At 46.9% G+C, this 21,623-nt stretch overlaps 1 protein-coding gene across 3 annotated transcripts in view; it reads left to right on the forward strand.

The window, feature by feature from the left end:
* Positions 1 to 21,623, forward strand: part of CDHR2 (cadherin related family member 2) — a 370,864-nt gene that overhangs the window by 84,150 nt on the left and 265,091 nt on the right. Inside the window, exon 1 of one of the 3 annotated variants that reach the window (XM_073545073.1) lies at positions 1,818 to 1,908. The exons of the other annotated variants lie outside the window; for them this stretch is intronic. The gene's annotated coding sequence lies outside the window, so the exon portion shown is untranslated. Of the gene's footprint in view, positions 1 to 1,817; positions 1,909 to 21,623 lie in introns of those variants that run through there. 3 annotated transcript variants of the gene reach the window in all.

A 21,623-nucleotide genomic window follows, 5' to 3' on the forward strand; every position in this document is an offset into this window, starting at 1 on the left:
TGAAATTATCATAAATTCAAGGATGTACTGCTCTGTATTGAAAGAATAGATGCTGCCATCACTCCATGCACTTAGTAGAAGTGCACTTTTCCAACATGAAAATGATCTAAACACACATCTAAGGCCACTGTTGCATTTCTGAAGAAGAGAGTGAAAGTGATTCAGTGGCTAAATATGTCTCCTGATCTGAATGAACCCAAACGAGTACCTATGAGGAATTCTGAAGAGACAAGTTGAGCATCACTCCACATCCAGCCTGCAGGCTGTAAAAGAAGTCTTCTTGAAGGATGGAAAAAGATAACTTCTTTTTTCCATGCTAAGAATGCTTGGTGCTGTCCTTAAAAATCATGCCGGTCATGCGAAATACTAGATGTAAACAGAAGCAAAACGAACATATAACCTGCTGAAAGTAAATAAATAATAGTGCATATAAATAACATAGGGTACTTAGTAAACACTGTTTTTGATTAAAAAAAGGGTAAAATCTATCCCACCAGGGTCAAACTGTCCCCAAATTGGGATGGTCCTAACCTCTAGTATTAAGATCTTACCATGTGTCAAAGTGTCGTCCATGTGAATAAGGGCCGAGCAGGATTGGGGCCCGAATATGGGTACCCAATAAATGGGAAGCTATATAAATGTAATGTCCAGATCAAAGAAAGGAAGGCCACTAGAGATTAGGACCATCCTGATTTGGGTACACCTTGACTCTGTTGGGATGACTTTTACAAAAACGGTGTTTACTAAGTACCCTATTTTATTTATATGCACTATTGCTTTACATATTTATTTATAGAAGGTTATATATTCATTTTGTTTCTGTCTTAGGTTTTGTCTGTTTGATGGCCAGTATTAGAGTTGAGTGAATATCTTTGGTTTCCCGCTTATTCGGCAAGCTATAGTGCTTACCAAATAAGCTGCAGAGGGAACCAGACTTCCTGGATCGTGCTGGATGACCAGCTGATCGGCGCCACAGGCTCTCCATGCATGTGCTGTGACTATGACACAGCAGCGACACATTCATCTGCGGCGCCTATCAGCTGATCAGCCGGCGCGATGCAGGAAGTCTGGTTCCCGCTGTAGCTTATTCGGCAAGCGCTATAGCTTGCCGAATAAGCGAGGAACTGAAGGTATTTGCTTGTCTAGCTAGTATGAACATGCTCCTATTTTGCATGCATGCCAACTTATACTCCAGTTCATTTTTTTCAATTAAAATACTAGATGTAGTAGCTTTTGAAGTGGGGTGTATTTATTTTTTACAGAAACTAATTTGAGTAAAACTGAATATTTTGTAATGAAAGTTATATTGTAAACCTCAGTTTCATGTGATGGGTTAAAAAAATATTATATATGCGCACACGTATAGTTCTAGGTATACAAATACCCACATGTAAATAAACATAAGGTAAAGTAATACATAATATAGCTTAAGTTTGTGTAGAAAAAAAAATTGAAAAGTAAATCCATAATAAATAAATGCAAGAACCCAACAAACATAAAAATAAGATTGAAAATATACTTCCAGCACTACACCTGATCCTCAGGAAGGACAGAAGAAAAATACAACAAATGAATGAGATTGCTCCATAGTAGGAGTAACATTTCAATTAGTTTGATTCATTATTATCACCGGTCAATAAGTTCTGGAGGAAAGAATCACCTTTGAGCGTGTGAAAGAGGACAATGAAATCATATCTACTACAATTAGAATAATATTCTCGGGTCTGTGGATGTAGAAGCCGAGCTGTTTCCAGAAGATGTGGGTGGAGATGGTAATTATTCTTCCTCATTATCTACAGTTAATGATTGATGTATGTATAATGAGGTGAAGTGAGCAAAGGATACAAAGGTCTTGATATTATTACTTGTCCTGGCACCAGAAGAGAATCGGCTGTCTCAGAGTCACAGGTAGGAGAATTTTCTTCGTAAATTTGGCTCATTTAAACCTAAGATCACAGGTGACTTTTTTCAGCTAAGCAAAGTGGTTACAAAACAGAAGTATTATGCTGAATTTATTGGTCCTTACATGAACTGTAATTTCCAGACCAGCTTCTAGTCTCCTGATCCAAGTTCAATAGCTTCATATGTGCCTATGAGACCATTGAGATCCGGTCAGGAGGTCCTCCGCTGGTCTGGGAAGTCATGGTCCATACACCGACTGTCAAACTTTGACTTTTGAATCTAACCTATTGTGTCACTGGAAACCACTTCTGGTTTTGATTTAAATTGTGTCAAAAACTTCCTCAAAAATGTGATGTGTGACTTCAATGTTAAAGAGGTTCCTACCTGTAGCATTTATCCGATAGATATAGTATAAGGTGAAGTCTAAGGCTGGTTTCACATTTGCGTTTTTTAGCGCTGGAAAAAAACGCTAACCTGCGCATGCGTTTTTCCCCCTATATTTAACATGGGCGCGCATACCTGCGCGCTTGTAAGCGCATGTATGCGATTTTCATGCGCTGCGTTTTTTTGGGGTGTGCGATTGGATTTTCCAGACGCATCATGTTGCATTTTTTGGCCCTGCAAAAAAGCGCATGCGCACATATGCGCACGTTTTGCACTAAAAATGGCCATTATAGCCTATGGATGCGCATATGTGCGCACTGGCATGCTCATGTCAGCGTTTTTTTGCATATGCGTTTTTTTTTTTTAACCATGGAATTTAGGGGTTTGAGTTAGAGTTAGGGTTAGTTAAGGGGTTTAGGGTTAGGGTTAGGGTCAGGGTCAGGGTTAGGGTTGGGTTTTGGGTCAGGGTTAGGGTTAAGTATGGTTTGGTTAAGGGTTAGGGTCAGGGTTAGGGTCAGGATTAGGGTTAAGTATGGTTTTGTTAAGGGTTAGGGTCAGGGTTAGGGTCAGGGTTAGGGTTAGGGTTAGGGTCAGGGTTAGGGTTAGGGTCAGGGTTAGGGTTAAGTATGGTTTTGTTAAGGATTAGGGTCAGGGTTAGGGTCAGGATTAGGGTTAAGTATGGTTTGGTTAAGGGTTAGGGTCAGGGTTAGGGTTAGGGTTAGGGTTAGGGTCAGGGTTAGGGTTAGGGTTAGGGTCAGGGTTAGGGTTAGGGTCAGGGTTAGGGTTAAGTATGGTTTTGTTAAGGGTTAGGGTCAGGGTTAGGGTCAGGATTAGGGTTAAGTATGGTTTTGTTAAGGGTTAGGGTCAGGGTTAGGGTTAGGGTTAGGGTTAGGGTCAGGGTTAGGGTCAGGATTAGGGTTAAGTATGGTTTGGTTAAGGGTTAGGGTCAGGGTTAGGGTTAGGGTTAGGGTTAGGGTTAGGGTCAGGGTTAGGGTTAGGGTTAGGGTCAGGGTTAGGGTTAGGGTTAGGGTTAGTTAGGGTTTAGGGTTTGGGTTAGGGTTAAGTATGATTTGGTTAAGGGTTAGGGTCAGGGTTAGGGTTAGGGTTAGGGTCAGGGTTAGGGTTAGGGTTAGGGTCAGGGTTAGGGTTAGTAAAGTCATGGTTTGGGTAGTGTGAGGGGCCACCTAAAAATGTTGGAAAAAAACGCAAACGCGGTAAAAACGCACTAAAAACGCATACAAACGCTTAAAAACGCTGCGTTTTTTTCATGCATGCTCATAAAAATGCTTGAAAAAATCGCAGCAGTTGTATGCTTTTGTATGCGTTTTTTCAATGCGTTTTTTTGCGGGAAAAACGCGCTGCAAAAAAAAGCAAGTGTGAAACTAGCCTCAGATCTAGATGATGAGGTCTTAAATATTTTTGGTGGGAAACCTTGTTCTTAGATATAGAAATGTTCCTTCCTGAAATGCTGATTAATAAATATTTTTTAACAAATGTTGTGATCTTTGGTATTTTACCTGCTTAGATCACAGATATTTGCATTTTTTCATGGTGTCTGTAACCTTGATGCAAATTCAGCATATTCAATTTACCTATTGTTATTGAAATAATGTACTTTTATTCATATTAATTTTAACCAATCCTACATGAGTATCAATAGCTAAATTACGGTTCGACGCAAACGCGCACACAGTTTTTCAGTGTTTTTAAGTACTTGTAGAAAAAAAAATTCTAGGAATTTCAAGTGTTTTTTTATAGCAATTTCTTACATTTTTTTGCTGTTACATTTGTAATATATTTTTTAAATCCTAAAGAGATGTTTATGGGAATAAAATGGCGCCCAATCCAAGAGCATGGAGCTCTATAAACACTACATACAAAAATCTTATGTATATAAACACTTTAATCATTTTCTATGTACTTTGTCTTAAAAAAACACTGGTTAAAATGCAGCAAGAAATGCTGCAAAATGCAGTCTATTATGCCAACCTATATCTGTAGCAGGAACTTGCAGAAAAAATTAGGCATTATTGAAAATTCTGTGATTTTTCACATATGCGTATGTTTCTCATGTGTTTTTCTTCAGTGTTTTGGTCAATGTCAGTTTTAACTATCAGTAATTTTCATGTATGGATAAATAAATAAATGATAAAGCTTCTTCTGTACATTACAAGGTTAATCACAGGCAGCACACAGACTGTACACTGATGACATGAAAGTCCATGATATTCATGGGCCCACAGGCTTGTGACTCCAATCAAAAACTTACTGTAGACGTAAATAGCACCATAAACTTTAATGGGTACATGTTCTATTCCAGAAAATCGTGATGATTCGCAGATGTTTCAATGAGGCCTTAACATTATAGTTACGATTACTCATGTGATAGAATGACGTTGTATGCAGTAATTATGAGTCATGGTTGATAGCGTATTTTCTTTAATATTCTGCAATTATATGAATACAGCTAGGGTAAGTCCACTTATAATAAAAAGCAAAGGCAGCAAAGGCATATGTACTGGGTATTTCTAATGTGCCCTGGCATACTCTATATTTATCAATGTGCAGATTTTCCAGAATCAGAATTCCTACCTTATCCAAGACCATGATACTGATGGCCTATCCTTAGGATAAGCCATCTACATCAGATCAGCTTGGTGCAACCCACATTGCCCTCTGTATATTTGTATAATTTGTTCACCTATGCCTCTCCTGCACACAATCCTCAATCCACAACATAAGGTGCAATACAAAAAAACAAGATGCAGTTTGTCGTAAATATCATGTCATTTATTAAATATCCATTAAATATATTCAACAAAATGTTTAATTCCATGTGCATTCTATCCAATAGAGTCATAAGAAGCGTTACCGATTTACGTGTTTTAAACTGCAATGGTTCTTACTCATACTTTAGTTTAACACAAATCTAAGTGAAACTTAAATCCCCTTTGTAAAAAAAAGCCTCCTGTCACATGAGCAATTAAATTGTCAACTGGTGTAACGGCAATGTCGGCATTCCTGAATGATCCATTTCCCTCCTCCTGACAGGTACGCCGACATACTCAGCACCATGGCTGTGTGGAGATGTCCCCGTTCCCTGCTGTGGCTTCCTGTTTCTCTGGGGTTGCGCACTTTTGAAATGCCCCAGCAAATAGCTGGGAGGTATCCGGTGTATAAGGCACCCTCCGCAGTAGTGAGGTGCCTGAGCAACCCTTGTAGTTTTCCTACTTAGTGTGTTTTCAACTAGTATGTTGCCAGGTCCCTGTCCTTGAATCCTATTTTGTTTGAACCTGGTCCTGAAATCCTGTGTTGTCTGAACCAGAACCTGTCTCTGAAACTCCTGTTGTCTGAACCAGAACCTGTTCCTGAAACCCGTGTTGTCTGAACCAGAACCTGTTCCTGAAACCCGTGTTGTTTGAATCAGGATCAGTGCTCTTCCTGTTTGAACCAGGATCAGTGCTCTTCCTGTCTGGTGATCCAGAATCCGTACTCTCTCTACCGGCTCTGATATCTGTTTTACCACTATCCGAATCCTGTCCTACCAGTAATTCCGAGTCCGTGTTGGTGACTGCGATCCTGACCCTTGGGGTCAGCGGCTGCACTGGGGACTCCCCAGGAGTGGTACCTTGCGTCTACCTGCAGTGCCCGTCTAACCACCATAAGGAGCTCTAGCAAAAACCAGGTAGCTGCTCTTCCGCGACCCTCCTGGGTAAGCCTGACTCATGGCACCGTGGGTCCACGACAGTTTGCTCAGGTCATGGATCCCTCTGATCCCAATGCCTCTTCGCACTCAGAGTTTTATCAAGAGTTATTACGCCAGTGAGATCAGCAGAAAAAAATTTGTCCTATCTGCAGACAGTGCTTCATCCACTCCAGCCCACGTTGCAGCAACTACGGCTGTGGATACTCAGCCTGCAACTTATGCTCATGGAGCTAATCCTCGTCTGTCTGCTCCACCATGTTATGATGGGGATTCTAAGCAGTTCTGTGGGTTCCTAAACCAGTGCGTGCTGCACTATGAACTATTGGCCCATCAATTTCCCTCTGATCAGGCTAAAGTGGTATTCCTAATATCTCTCCAGCAGGAGAGGCCCTAGCATTGCTCAACCCCTCGTGGGGAGCCTATGATCTTGGATTTGACTTTCCTGGTGGCCTTCCGTAAGGTCTCAGATGAGCTGGGTTGTGTGTTTTCTGCTGCATCTTCCCCTCTCAGACTGTCAGGGAGGTCTGTCTGTAAGGCAGCATGCCGCCTGATTCTGCATCCTGTCTTCAAAACTTGGTTGGCATGATGAAGCATTGTTAGCAGCCTTCTGGGAGGGTTTGTCCGGAAGGATTAAGGATGAATTGGCTTTTCGAGACTTCCCTGCTACTGTAGACAACTTGATTTCCTTGGAAATCTGGATTGACCTTAAGTTCCAGGAACAGATCAGAGAGGTGACGTATGAGAGGAAATTGTTGGGTCTGGCTTTGTCCTTTTAGAGACCATTCATTTTCCAGCCTTTTGAGACATCCGTCTTCTCTGAACCTATGCAGGTCAATCGTGTTAGGTTGACTGAGCAGCAGCCGGAACACCGTCATACCAAGGGATTGTGCTATTGCTGTGGCAGCACAGAAAATTTAATTTGTCTTTGTCCTGAGAGATCTGAAAAACTCCAAAACCTAATGCCTCTCAGAGAGGCTACCCAAGGCAAGAGTAATATCTCTCCACCTTTGACTCTGACTTTATCCATATCATGAAGAGGCTTCTGATTCATTGAGATGGCCAACCTCGACTCCAGTTCGGCAGGAAATTTCTTGAGGTAAGCCATGGTAGATCAATATCAGAGCCCTCTGAAGGTTTCGGCAGTCGAGAGAAAATCCCTATCCAAAGTCATTCAAGTGGTTACTAAACAAGTAGAACCCCGGATAGGAATGTTGCTTACAGAGAAGATCACCTTCTATGTGTTTTCTGGCCTATTTCATCCACTTCTCTTGGGTCTTCCATGGCTACGAACTCAAGAGCAAGTTCTGAACTAAAGATCTAGTGAGGTGCTTCGTTTGGGAGATCGTATTATTAAAGCTGTCTGGTCCCTGTACTTCTAGGTCGGCTGGTCACCATATTCTCCGCCAAGTCTGCCATCCGCCAAATGCTGGTGTGCAGATGTCTCCGATAGGAGGGAAGCGGAGATGTTATCTTTACACAGTTGAGACAATTGCTTCATAGACCTACTCCCGGGTTCCTCACTGCCTCGAGAACGTATCTTCATGGATACCAGTGTGAAGATGGACTTAGAGAAGGTATGTTCAACTCTCAAATGGCTGTCTGATGAGAACGTTGAGGCAGAAGTGCTTTCCAGGTCTTTCGTATCCACTGACCAGGAGGAAGACCCCAATTTGTCTTTAATGCTTCGAAGTTGGTGGCTGGTCTTGCTGGGCAGGAAGAGACTTTGGAATTCAAGGATCCTGGTACTAAGCCCGCTTCAGTCTGCTCTGTGTCACGTGGACCAGTCCTGTGTGACACGGCCCGCAGGCCGGTAACTTAAACAACAAGACATGGCACGTGAAACTGTCCTGTGTGACATGGCCCGCAGGCCGGTAACTAAGACAACATGACACGGGGAAAGGGGAAACAGTTACAACGGTGGGCCCTGCGATAGGGAGCGGGGGACGTGGAGACCTCCTGCACTCCCCTGAGTCAGTGTCCCTAACACTTCTAATGTTCCCTATATAGGCTCCTCACCTGTCGCCGATCAGGATACCTGTCACCCTAGCACACCCTACACCTATTCCTTACTAGGGAGCTGGGTGATGCAGGCACTGGCCCCACCGCTGTACTAATACACACCAGGGAAAAATACAAACAGGGGAAACACCAAAACACTTATCTTGCTCTGCTGCAGCACCAGGCAGCAGAGTGCATCACTGGATTAACTTTTCGCAGTGGCTCGACACCTCAAAGCCAGCTGCCACCTTCATCATCTCACTCTGCTGCGGACACCGGGCAGACAGAGTTCACACCAGTTTCAGCAGTGGCTCCAACCTTCCAGCCAGCTGCTCACTTCACCAGGTTTCTGCAGTGGCTTTGTGGCGCCCCCAGGAGTATGGTCACCACACTGGCTTTGCCTTCCTCCAGGGGAGGGTAATGCCAGGCTTGGAGGCAATAAAGGGTCTCTCCAGCAGTTTACCTACACATGCAACACAGTTCCACTCCACACCAGCAGGGGGAACTCTGAACCAGAGTTGGAGGGAAGGGGGCTCCCTGAGGGCCAAGTGAGAGGAGTGGTCAGTTAGTCTGCAGAGGGTGAAGTGTGCAGACGTGGAGAGAGAAGTGTGGAGGTTGAGCTGGAGAGAGAGCTCCCTCATGGCTAGAGCGCAAGAACTTGAGCCTGGTCTCCATGGTAGTATGGATACTAACGGTCCTGCCACAGATACCAGAGGAGTAGGAGGCTGTAAATGCCCGCTCCCAGCAAAGACTTGAGGGCACAACAGCAGCTTGGATAGAGAGCCGGGATTCAGAAGAAATAGGAGTCCCCGAATAGGCTACAGCTGTCTGCCGTGCAAGTAAAGTTCATAAGAACAGTTGACAGGAGGAACTTCAGAGTAACTTAGGACTGGAGTACTTCACACTGAAAGGCGCTAGGAAAGGAGACTGCACAGCCTGTCTTCTGAGAGAGAACCCAGGCTAGCCTGCTCTGTTACCATCTGTAATCAGGATCCTGGACTGCAGTTATCAAGTAAAGGTACAGAAATTGCATCCGCTGTGTCTTGTCTGCTTCCTACCCTTCCGGCACTGCTACATCCCTGTGCCAACTACATCTACACTGCCCTGGGACTATAGCTTCACCTGTGGGAAGCTTTTACAACTCTGCTGCACCACACCATCAGTCCCAGCGGATCTGTATGCAGCGTCGGCTTAACACCTCCCTTGCCGAACACCACAGGTGGCGTCACAAACTATTCATATAAACCATCACATAAAATCCCCATTGCTTGGGCACCCAGGGCCATGGACCGGGTCACTGCTGCTGTGACACATCCCCCTGACACCGGCCCGGTACCGAATACCCCACAGCCCTGGGAGGGCGACCCAATTTGGCGTCACGAACAGGATTACGGAGCCCAGTATCCCCGGGTCCTGTGTGCCATAGACTGTGTTTGTGAAAAGACTGTGTGAGAAATTGGCGCCAACTGCCACCATTGCCGCGCTGCTTGGCGCGCGCGGGAAGAAGAAGGGGCAGGCCTTCGTGGGCGGAGCTGGCCACAGAGTGCGAAGAAGTGAAGTTCTGCGCGGGAAGAGAGGACAGCCTGCGATAGGGGTAGGATCTGAGGCCTACAGCCCGGAGCATCGGACCTGTGAAGCGGCCGCTGGAGAGCTCACGCAACCCCCGGCCCTAGCTAACGTTAACTAGGGGTGAGAGAGGATGTCCGCGCCGGGTGGCAATGCAGCGGCGGACGCCGCTGCCAACCCCGGAGCACCCGCCGCAGCGGTCCCCATTATCCCGCTGTCTATGCCCTACATTCCGGGAGCGGCCTGGTTACCACAGTACTCGGGTGAGTCACACACCCTGAGTAAATTTAAAGAGAGACTGAGCAGCTTGTTTAAAGTGTACCCTCTGTCTGAAAGCCAGAAAGTCAATATCCTGATTGGACAGTTAACGGGTGCAGCACAAAGAGAAGTGAAAGCATGGAAGGACACTGATAAGGAGACTGTTGCAAAGATTCTAGCCAAGCTGAGAAGCACTTTTGACACCCGCACTGCAGCTGAAATTAAGATGAGGTTCTTTGGCTGTAAGCAGAGGGTGCAGGACAGTATCAGGGATTATGCACTCAACCTGCAGGAGGCGCTACGAGCAGTTAAGCAAGTTGAACCCGACACTGCCTATGTCATCACGTTGCCCACAGTTATCCGGTGAAACTGTACCCTTTATCAACTTTCTACAATGTTGTTGAATCCATACAGGGCCTGAGAACGGCTGCCGAGCTGTTAAGCAAGCTACAGCACCTGTGGTTTGGACACGTAATTTTTTCAGGAATGATGGTTAGGCCTAACTCCGGAATTGCGGTTGACCTGAACTTACTGGGAAATCATCGTTCGCGGGGAATAATCTGAATCCCAGATCCCCATCACTAACGGAGTTCAGCAGGTTATCTGCGCCTGTAAGCGACAAAAGCTGGTCCTTTCAGTGTAGCGTGCATGCAGCCCCGGACATGTACTGGAATGTTAGACCTGTTATTGCTCGATCTCACGTGCCACAGCCTTGCGTATCCCTCTAGTAAGCTTGACGCGTACCGCGGGGCCATGCCGGAGTCTCGGTCATTAACGGAATAAAGCTGAGAAATCGCTAGCACAACTACAAACGGACATACCACACCACACACAGAATCAACAAAGCTTGCAATCTGTCCATCTTTTCTGTAGCTTGTATGGTAGTGGTTTCCCGGGTGCAGTTCAATTAAGCCACAGGCTCCACTCCTGGTGGTGCCCTTTTGGACATTCCTTTAAGGTTCAGCTTTGCAATCATACTGCCCCCGGAAATCAAAAACTTTGCCTTCAGGGACGCTGTTTGGAGGTTCGTGGGAATAACGCCGCCCGATCAGCAGTCGGCATATAGGTCGCCCTCCCAGGGCTGTGGGGTACTCGGTACTGGGCCGGTGTCAGTGGGATGTGTCACAGCAGCGGTGACCTGGACGGTGGCCCTGGGCGCCCATGTAAATGGCGTGGTATAATGGTAAAGAGTTTATATAGATAGTTTGACGCCACCTGTGGTGTTCGGCAACATAGATGTTAGGCCGACGCTGCATGCAGATCCTCTGGGACTGATGGTGTTGTGCAGCAAAGATGGTGAAGCTCCCCACAGATGGAGCTGGAGTCCCAGGGAAGTGTAGATGTAGTGATGGGGGAAAGGCACAGGCGGTGTAGGTGCTGGTACCCAGATGTAGCGGTGCTGGAATAACTGTAGGACACCAGAGCGTGCAGTTCCAAAGCTTTACTCACAGTCTGCAGGTTACACAGATGCCTGCCTCCGTGCTGTGCCCTCCAGGTCAGGACCTCTGCCAACCTCCAGGACCAGAATGGAAAGCTCCCTTCCAATACTCCGCCAACATGTACCTTCCTGAACATCTCCTTTCTAGCGCTTGTGGGGGAAGCACTCACAGGACAGGTGGTTCACTGAAACGCCTCCTGTCTAACAGATGTTCCTCAGACTTTACTTGTATGGCAGACAGCTGTAGCCTTTTCCTTCTGCCTCGCACACGTCGATGCTGGGGCCTCCGAGCCTTAGTTGGGTACAGAGCATTTATAGCTGCTACTTCCCCCCGGTTTCTGCTGCAGGAATGTCAGTGTCCCTACAAACTCGGAGACCGGAATCCGGCCCATGCGCTCCAGCTAGGAGTGAGCCTTAACTCTGCTCATCCTCCAGCTCCCCTTCTCACGTCCACACACTTCCCCTTCCCTGCACAGAGTGCCCTAACTTACCTCCTCCCGACCACAGAGAGCAGCTCCTCAGCAGTCAGGTTCAGAGGTCTCCCTGCTGGCCTGGAGTGGGAAATGTGTTGTGTGTTGGTTTCACTGCTAGAGAGATCCTTCGTTGCTCCCAAGCTTGACAACACACTTGCTAGGAGGAAGGCAATGCCACAGTGGCGACTGTACTCTTGGGGACGCCACAAGTGCACTGAGGCCCAGCCACTGCTGGATGATGCTGCTGGTACATTGACCCAGACCACTACATTCCCCTCGCACTCTACACAGCCAGAATCTGACCCAGAGGAAACTCAGGTTCCCCTTCCCGCATACTATACCACCTTACACGGTGACAAAGAGGAAGGTGCAGATGAAAGTGCAGGTTCCTTGAGCAGGTGGGGGGGCATACTCATGGGCGATGGCACTGGCACAGGGCACCGCATAGTATGCAAAAGTGTCTCTGCCGGTGGGAGGGCCTAAACAGCCAAGTGCAGTGAGATGGAAGATGGAGACGACAAGGAGTTCAGAGTAGTGCAGGGATTCCCTAGCAAGAAGACTTATGTAATTGTTTTCAATGTTGGGACAGCAATTTTTGGGGAGCACTATACTCAGGTGAATGATATATGGGGCCCACCATACACTGGAGCATTCCAAAGGTGGACATCAGACACTGGAGCAGCATTTACAGGGCCCATTATACACTAGAGCAGTAGAAATGGGGCCCATTATATATGGAGCATTATTTGGGCCCATAAGACAGTGGAGCTTCATCCATTGGGACCAACATATACTGTAGCATTATGTGGAGCTCATCATATACGGTTTGAAACATTATATGGGAATAATGATTCCGTATGGAGAAATATATGGGCCTCATTACTCTGTATAGCGCACTTAGCGCTGGCCATAATACTGTATGGAGTTATATACTGTCCGTTTTTGGAGGTATTGGAGAATTTAAAATGGATATCAGTCATGAGATGTAAGAAGTGAAGTATTTTGCATTGTACTATACTGCTATTTCTCTGCCGTATTGGAGCATCATGAGTTGTGGTATGTGTTAAAGGGGCGCTCTTTGGCCCTGGGCCCACGAAAACCTGGAGCCAGCCCTCCCCCCCCACAACTGTAGCCAAATAACCCCCATTTTTCAGTGCGTAACTAGTATTATGAAGTTAATTAAGGTTGACAAGCTTCAGTAACAAGAATTTATGCTTTTGGCATTCAAATGGGCACTGTTGGTGTGTTTCCTGTCCTCCTCTCACTGCCGACTTTAATTCTCCATTGACTTGCACTGGGTTTCGTGTTTCGGGACGACCCCGACTTTTCCCTATAGTCGGCTGATTTTGCTCGACCCGACTTTTGGAAAAGTCGGGTTGCATGAAACGAAACTCGACCCTAAAAAAACAAAAGTCGCTCAACACTAGTAGCAACCATTAAACATCTTTATTTTCCTTCAAGTGCAATAGAACGGTTCAATTGCAATTAAACTTGTATCAAGTTCAACTGGGTTCAGCAAAACTCTGAACTGAGGTAGTCTTCCTTCTTTAGTGCAATCCCCATCCAGGGTGGTGTTCTTATGTCCTAAGGGCAATATGGGGGACCTGTCTCAAACCCTCAGCGTAGGCCTTGGGCAGGCTGCAAGGCATGGCTGGTCTCCCTTTTGGACCACATCTTCAGCCACTCCAGATGGGTTTTTGTTCTGTGGACGGTTAAGGCACGTGAACTTTCACTTTTCAAAGGTTATATGTAAAACGAAGAGGGAGCACCTAAAGAGGTGCTAACTATGTACAGGTGAAAGTTTTTGGACCATACATTGTTCATTATCTCATTGTCTGTTTAAAACATTATTAATGTTAACACACATCGCTAACAAGGTAAATTTTTGCAGAACTATTTACAGTTATACTTGGCTAATTGTTTACTTTTACTTTTGCCTCCAGGGTAATACCTGAGGCTGGCCACTTCCTGGCCGGGAAAGTTCCTGCTGCATCAGGTCCTGCTACCAGGGTTTGGGTAGCCTGATGGTGCACCTTTGATCTGGCTGGAACTGCAGCTGTGGATAATGTAGTAGGTACCGGTTCCACTTCTCATGCTACTGGACTTGCAGCATGGACTGGTGCAGCTTTTGATTTTGTTGCTACTGGTGATGGTTTCTTAGTGCAGACCGGTGTAGCTTTTACTACTGTGAGCTCTGGTGAACTTGTTACTACTGCAGGTGCTGAGGGGGTTAGTGAACAGACTGGCGGCGTGGTAAATGGGCCCGCTAAAAGCTCCTTGACTACCGGGGCAGGGTCGGCGGCAGCACCTGTTTGTGGTGTCATTCCGGTATCGGTCGTCTCCTCAACTGAGATCAGGGGCCGCCGGATGGGACGCTGCACCACCTGCATCACTCTTTTCAGCATAGAAGTCTTCCACTTTTCCACTGCAGTCAGCTTAGTGCCCAGGAGTTGATGACTCAGCTCCTCCACTTGAGCTCCCAAGAGTTCTGGACTTCCACGGGCAGCAAGGCAGGGCATTCGTCTGGTGAGCTAGGGGAGGCTATCGCTTCCACCCCACGCTCCTGGTTTCCATTGCTCGCCATCTTTCCGGTTCTTTCCCGCTCTCTCCTCTGTGGCAGACTTTTCTTTTTCTTCTTGCTCCCGCCATACTAGATCAGGAGGCAGACCTCCCTGGCTGACAGACATGTTCTAGTAGTCAAGTAGTATTTGCAGTGGGCGGGCATGGTTTTCGTGCTCTTGGACTGATGCCACCCTGTTATGATTGAGTCACCATAGGAGGCAAAAACAGAAATGCTAGCTAAGTCCTGAAAACCAGAGAAGTTGGCAACTATCAGATTGCAGACCCCTGAACTTATCAACACAACTAGCAGTAGCCGTGGGGGGTTCCTACGATGACCTAGACCCCTCGATCACAGCCGGAGAGATACATAGGCCTAAAGAAGAAAAGGGGAAATCTAACTGCCCCAGAGCAGACCCCAAAGCAATAGGCAGCCCCCCACATATAATGACGGTGAAGCAAGATGAAAACACTTACACAGACAGAAAGACAGGCTGAGCAAAGATGGGGCCCAAAAACTACCTAGATAGGAACGGATAGAAAGGCTGCTGTCTGCAATCTGCCAAAACCCTATCAGAGACAAAAGCCAACAAGCGGATATAAAAATGGCCCTGAAGCAACTAAGCTTCAAAACTAAATCAGCACTCAGGTACTGTCAGAAGACAGAGCTCAAGGAACACTGCACACTCCAGCAGGGAGTGGCAGAATCCAAAAAGCAAGCAAAACAAAAACAAATCTTAGATGCAAAAAGGCAAAACAGAAAACTTAGCTTTAGGAGAGCAGGAATCAGACTGGTGTCCAAGAGTCCACAGAGAAATCACCCGCAGGGCAGAAAGGGCGTAGGCTGCCTTAAATCCAGTCAGTGACTCCACTCAGCCAATCGTCTTCATTAGTCCCAGGTGCCTGATAATCAGGCTCACTACCTTCCTTCACTAGAATAGGGAGTTCACCAGGCCTCAGTGACGGAGGGGAAAATGAACTCCCAACAGTACCCCCCCCTTGAGGAGGGGTCACCGAACCCTCAACAACGCTACCAGGGCGATCAGGGTGAGCCCGATGAAAGGCACGCACCAATCTTTTGGCATGAATATCAGAGGCAGAGACCCAGGAATTATCCTCCTGACCATAACCCTTCCACTTAACCAAATACTGGAGTCTCCGTCTAGCCAGACGGGAATCCAGAATTTTCTCTACCTCATATTCCAAGTTACCTTCAACCAATACAGGGTCCGGAGGTGCCACCTCAGGCACAACTGGCTCAACAAACCTCTTCAACAAGGACTTATGGAACACATTATGGATCTTAAATGTGACAGGAAGAGCCAAACGAAAAGAGACCGGATTAATAATCTCCAAAATCTTGTAAGGTCCAATAAACCTAGGCTTAAACTTAGGAGAAGCCACCTTCATAGCAATATTTTTTGATGATAACCACACCATATCACCAATCTTAAACTGGGGACCAATGGTCCTATGTCGATTGGAAAACCGCTGGGCCTTTTCCTGGGAGAGAGATAACTTATCCACCACTTGGTCCCAGATCTGGTGCATTCTCTCCACCACAGTGTCAACACCTGGGCAGGCAGAAGGCTCCACCTGCCCTGAAGAAAATCGAGGGTGAAAACCAAAGTTACAAAAAAAAGGTGACATCAAAGTGGCAGAACTAGCTCTATTATTTAAAGCAAATTCGGCCAAGGGCAAAAATGAAACCCAATCATCCTGATCAGCGGAAATAAAACATCTCAAATACGACTCCAAGGTCTGGTTTGTTCTCTCTGTCTGCCCATTGGTCTGAGGGTGAAAAGCAGAGGAGAAGGACAACTGAATTCCCAACTTGGAACAGAATGTCCTCCAAAATTTAGACACAAATTGAACTCCTCTGTCAGATACAATGTTCTCAGGAATCCCGTGCAAGCGAACCACCTGTTGCAAAAACAGAGGCACCAACTCAGAGGAAGATGGCAACTTAGGGAGTGGCACAAGATGAACCATCTTAGAGAACCTATCACAAATCACCCAAATAACAGTCATTCTTTGGCAATACTAGAAAATTTTGCTATAAATTTCCGATAAAAATTAGCAAAACCCCAAAACTTCTGGAGGGCCTTCAAAGAAGTGGGCTGAACCTAATCATAAATGGCCTGTACCTTGGCCGAGTCCATTTCAATAGTTGACGGAGACAAAATAAATCCCAAAAAAGAAATTCTCTGTACTCCAAAAAGGCATTTTGATCCTTAGACATACAGAGAATTCTCTCTCAAGATCCGAAACACAGTCCGAATATGTTCCACATGAGAATCCCAATCCTTGGAGAAGATCAAAATATCATCCAGATAGATAATCAAAAATTTATCGACAAAGTCTCGGAAAATATCGTTCATGAAGCACTGGAAGACAGAAGGGGCATTAGTGAGCCCAAAAGGCATCATCAGGTACTCAAAATGTCCCTCCGGAGTATTAAACGCTGTCTTCCATTCATCCCCCTGCTTAATGCGGATAAGATTATACGCCCCCTGAGGTCAAGCTTGGTAAACCAGCAAGCACCTCTGACTCTAGAGAATAGATCCGAAATCAGGGGTAACGGATACTGATATTTAATAGTAATTTTATTGAGGGCACGATAATCAAAACAAGGCCTTAAAGAACCATCCTTCTTGGCCACAAAAAAAATCCCGGCACCTAAGGGTGAAGAGGATGGTCTAATATGACCCTTCTCCAACGCCTCCTTAATATAGGACCGCATAGCCTCGTGCTCGGGTACAGATAAATTGAAGAGCCGACCCTTAGGAAATTTACACCCCGGGTTTAGTTCAATTGCACAGTCATAACTCCTATGAGGAGGCAAGGACGCAGACTCATTCTCACTAAATACATCATAGTAGTCCGCCAAATAGTCAGGAACCTCATGCGACTGAGGAGAGGTGGAAAAAACCGGAGCCTCACTAAAGGTACACCGGCAACCCCAACTCACCACAGACACAGACTTCCAATCCAAAACTGGATTATGAATCTGCAACCAGGGAAACCCCAGAACAACGGCATCATGCAGACCATGCAACACCAAAAATCTGCAATTTTCTTGGTGGTCTGGGGCGACCCGCATGACCAACTGGGTCCAAAACTGAGGTTTATTTTTAGCCAGAGGGGTAGCATCAATCCCCCTCAAAGGGATAGGCGTCTGCAGAGGTGTCAACGGAAATCCACAATGTTTAGCAAAATCCAAGTCCATTAGGTTTAGCGCTGCTCCCGAATCCACAAAAGCCTTGGCGGAAAATGTGGACAGGGAACAGATCAGAGTAATCGCCAAAAGAAACTTAGGCTGAACCCCACCAACAGAAAACGTGTGTGCAAAGCTTTTCTCACGTTTAGGACAAGCAGAAATAACATGTGAGGCATCTCCACAGAAAAAACACAGCTTATTACGCCTTCTGAATTCCTGACGTTGCGCCTTAGACAAAACTCTATCACATTGCATAGGTTCAAACGTCTGTTCAACCGGTGGCAACACCTCTCGTGTAATCCTGCATTCACGTAAACGCCGATCAACCTGAATGGCTAAAGACCAGAGGGAACAGGAAATCCCACCATAGTATCTTTTACGGCTTCTGACAAACCCTTCCGAAAGAGAGCAGCCAAGGCACTATCATTCCAGGTAGTAAGGACCGCCCACTTTCGGAACTTTTGACAGTACAACTCTGCAGATTCTCAACCCTGGTTCAATGCTAACAGGGTCTTTTCAGCCTGATCAATAGCATTAGGTTCGTCGTACAGCAACCCCAAGGCTTGAAAAAATGCGTTCACATTAGTCAGAATAGGGTCATCTGGATTCAAAGAAAACGCCCAATCCTGGGGATCGCCGTGCAGCAAAGAGATGACAATTTTAACCTGCTGCGCGGGGCCCCCTGACGAGTTAGGCTTCAAAGCAAAAAATAATTTACAATTATTTTTGAAACTCAAAAATTTAGATCGATCCCCAAAAAATACATCAGGTGTGGGGATCTTTGGTTCAACAGCATGTGAACGAGCAAGATAGGCGGAAATTCCTCGCACTTCAGCAGCGAGCTGCTCCACACGATCATACACTTGCTTTATCTCCATTGAGAGAAAAAAAAAAAATTCCCCCTACGGCCTCAGAGATATAGAGGAAAGAATATACACACACCTTTTTTTTTTTTTTAAACACAATTCTTTCCTGCTATTGAGTACCCCAGGATCTGCGGTTGGGCGGGTGATTCTGTTATGATTGAGTCACCGTAGGAGGCAAAAACAGAAATGCTAGCTAAGTCCTGAAAACCAGAGAAGTTGGCAACTATCAGATTGCAGACCCCTGAACTTATCAACACAACTAGCAGTAGCCGTGGGGGGTTCCTACGATGACCTAGACCCCTCGATCACAGCCGGAGAGATACATAGGCCTAAAGAAGAAAAGGGGAAATCTAAGGCTAGTTTCACACTAGCGTTTTGGAGCGCAGCGACGGCCTGCGCACGGCCGCCGCTAAGCCCCGCCCCTGCCGCGCCCGCCGGTAGCTCCGCCCACCGGCGCATGACACTGCATGCGCCCTGCGTCCCCTATCTTTATCACAGGGGGCGCAGGCCATGCGCAGTATGCATTTGGCGGCGCATGCGCCTTTTTGACGGTGCACCGACCTGCGCCAAACGCAACCTGCTGCATTTTGGTTGCGTCGGCGCACTGTCAAAAAGGCGCAGGCACCGCCAAACGCATACTGCGCACGGCCTGTGCCCCCCTGTGATAAAGATAGGGGACGCAGGGCGCATGCAGCGTCATGCGCCGGTGGGCGGAGCTACCGGCGGGGGCGCGGCAGGGGGCGGGGCTTAGCGGCGGCCGTGCGCAGGCCGTCGCTGCGCTCCAAAACGCTAGTGTGAAACTAGCCTAACTGCCCCAGAGCAGACCCCAAAGCAATAGGCAGCCCCCCACATATAATGATGGTGAAGCAAGATGAAAACACTTACACAGACAGAAAGACAGGCTGAGCAAAGACGGGGCCCAAAAACTACCTAGATAGGAGTGGATAGAAAGGCTGCTGTCTGCAATCTGCCAAAACCCTATCAGAGACAAAAGCCAACAAGCTGATATAAAAATGGCCCTGAAGCAACTAAGCTTCAAAACTAAATCAGCACTCAGGTACTTTCAGAAGACAGAGCTCAAGGAACACTGCACACTCCAGCAGGGAGTGGCAGAATCCAAAAAGCAAGCAAAGCAAAAACAAATCTTAGATGCAAAAAGGCAAAACAGAAAACTTAGCTTTAGGAGAGCAGGAATCAGACTGGTGTCCAAGAGTCCACAGAGAAATCACCCGCAGGGCAGAAAGGGCGTAGGCTGCCTTAAATCCAGTCAGTGACTCCACTCAGCCAATCGTCTTCATTAGTCCCAGGTGCCTGATAATCAGGCTCACTACCTTCCTTCACTAGAATAGGGAGTTCACCAGGCCTCAGTGACGGAGGGGAAAATGAACTCACAACACCATCCATAATGTCATGCCAGGGCAGTGGGGATACTCGGTACCGGGCCGGTCCTTAAAGGGGATGTGTCACGGCGGCAGTGACCCAGTCTGTGGCGCTGGGCATCCAATTAAAGGGATAGTGAAAAAGGGATAATAAAGTTTGTAATAAAGTGTTCGTGACACCACCTGTGGTATTCGGTCAGGGACCGACGCTGCTATTCAGGTCCTCTGGGATGATGATAAGGCAGCAGAGATGGTTATGCTCTCCACAGGTAGCGCTGTATCCCAGGGCAGTTTGGATGATGATGTTAAAAGTGAGGTTGGTGAATGTTGTGTGGGTCAGTTGATGCAGGAATGATTAGAGGACACAGCTGGGTGCAGTTTCCAAAGCTTTACTCACAGTTCTGGTGCATGTAGCTGCCTGCTTGGTGCTGTGTCCTCCAGGTGAGGGGTCCATTAAACTCCCAGATAGATTGGGATGCACCTTCCCAGGACTCCTTTCTGTATGTGCCTCTCCTGACCATCTCACTGTTCTGGCTTTCGGCCCTTCCTGCCCAACACATCACAGTCAGTGTCCCGAGTCAACAGCCGAGGACCTTGTCAGGTGACGTCCTCTCTGCTTCCCCTTGCTCCTATATGGCTGCCTTTTCAGCAAAGATAACTGTGGCTGAAGCACCTAGAGGTGCCCCTGCCTCTGGCTTGCTAGCTGAGTCTGATGATTCTCCACTAGTCTTGGGGGCCGGTACCCCACTGTGACCTGGTCCCTCCACCTGATGGCAGTCAGTGTGGATACAGGCCCCAAGGGTGGACTTCTCACTACCCATGTCCCAAGGACCCCTTCTCTCTTCTAGGAGCTTCCTACCTTCTCCACCCACTCCCCCAACACCCTTTACTACCCAGCCCGGGATGAGACCATCCTCCCTTAGGGTACGTCCAGGGTGCCCTGCTGCAATAGTCTGTGTTGGGTGCAGGTGTTAGAGTCCTGGGTGGTGCTCCCTCCTTACCTGAGAGTGGGGTACCACACCTCTGGATGAGATGCAGTACCTCTGTGGTGACTGAACCCTTAGGGGCGCCACATAGCGCTATTCTCCTGCTATTCTCTTAATAAATGATATATGTGTGCCAGAAAATGAGCCAGATTTCCGCTACATATATACTTTTTAGTAAAATGTCATGAGCAGTGGAAACAGTAAAAGAAATGCAAATTATTGAGCCAATATAGTAAGTACCATCATTTGCAACTATAAGTTAGAAAATTAACATGGGGAATGGTAAGTTCCCCCTACTGATTACTTTCAGAGGAAAAAAAAATCCTTTCCTTGTCATGAGATAAACACATAGGTGTCCGGCTTGTTACGGTTGCAGGACAGTTATCAGGTCTATGTCTTGTAATGAGCCAGGAACCTAACATCACAGAATGTTACCCCTGAAAGTAAATATTAAAGATTCATACTGAATAACATCAAGCAGAGGCTCCAACTACTAATCAGCATGGGTACATGGGGGTCTATGTTGTGTGTGCTTGTGACGCATCCACCAGGGCCGGGAAACTCAGTACCGGACCGGTCAGTTCTTCAGGGGGATGTCACAGCAGCAGTGACCCGGTCCGTGGCCCTGGACGTGCAATAAAACAATGAGGGAAAGTTTATAGGGGATTAAGTTGTGACGCCACCCGTGGTGTTCGGCAAGGGTAGCCGACGCTGCAAAACAGATCCTCCGGGATGGTGTTAGGAGAGCAAAGATGGTTAAGCTCGCCATGGATAGAGCTGTGTCCCAGGGCAGTTAGGATGTTAAAAGTGATGATAGTGGCTGTTGTGGTGAGTGCAGTGCAGGGCAGGTGAGACGTGAATGACTCAGATGACACAGCAGGGTGCAGT

The sequence above is a fragment of the Dendrobates tinctorius genome, unplaced genomic scaffold (assembly GCF_039654945.1).
Source record: "Dendrobates tinctorius isolate UK_male_01 unplaced genomic scaffold, ASM3965494v1 ptg000139l, whole genome shotgun sequence".
Lineage (NCBI taxonomy): Eukaryota > Metazoa > Chordata > Amphibia > Anura > Dendrobatidae > Dendrobates > Dendrobates tinctorius.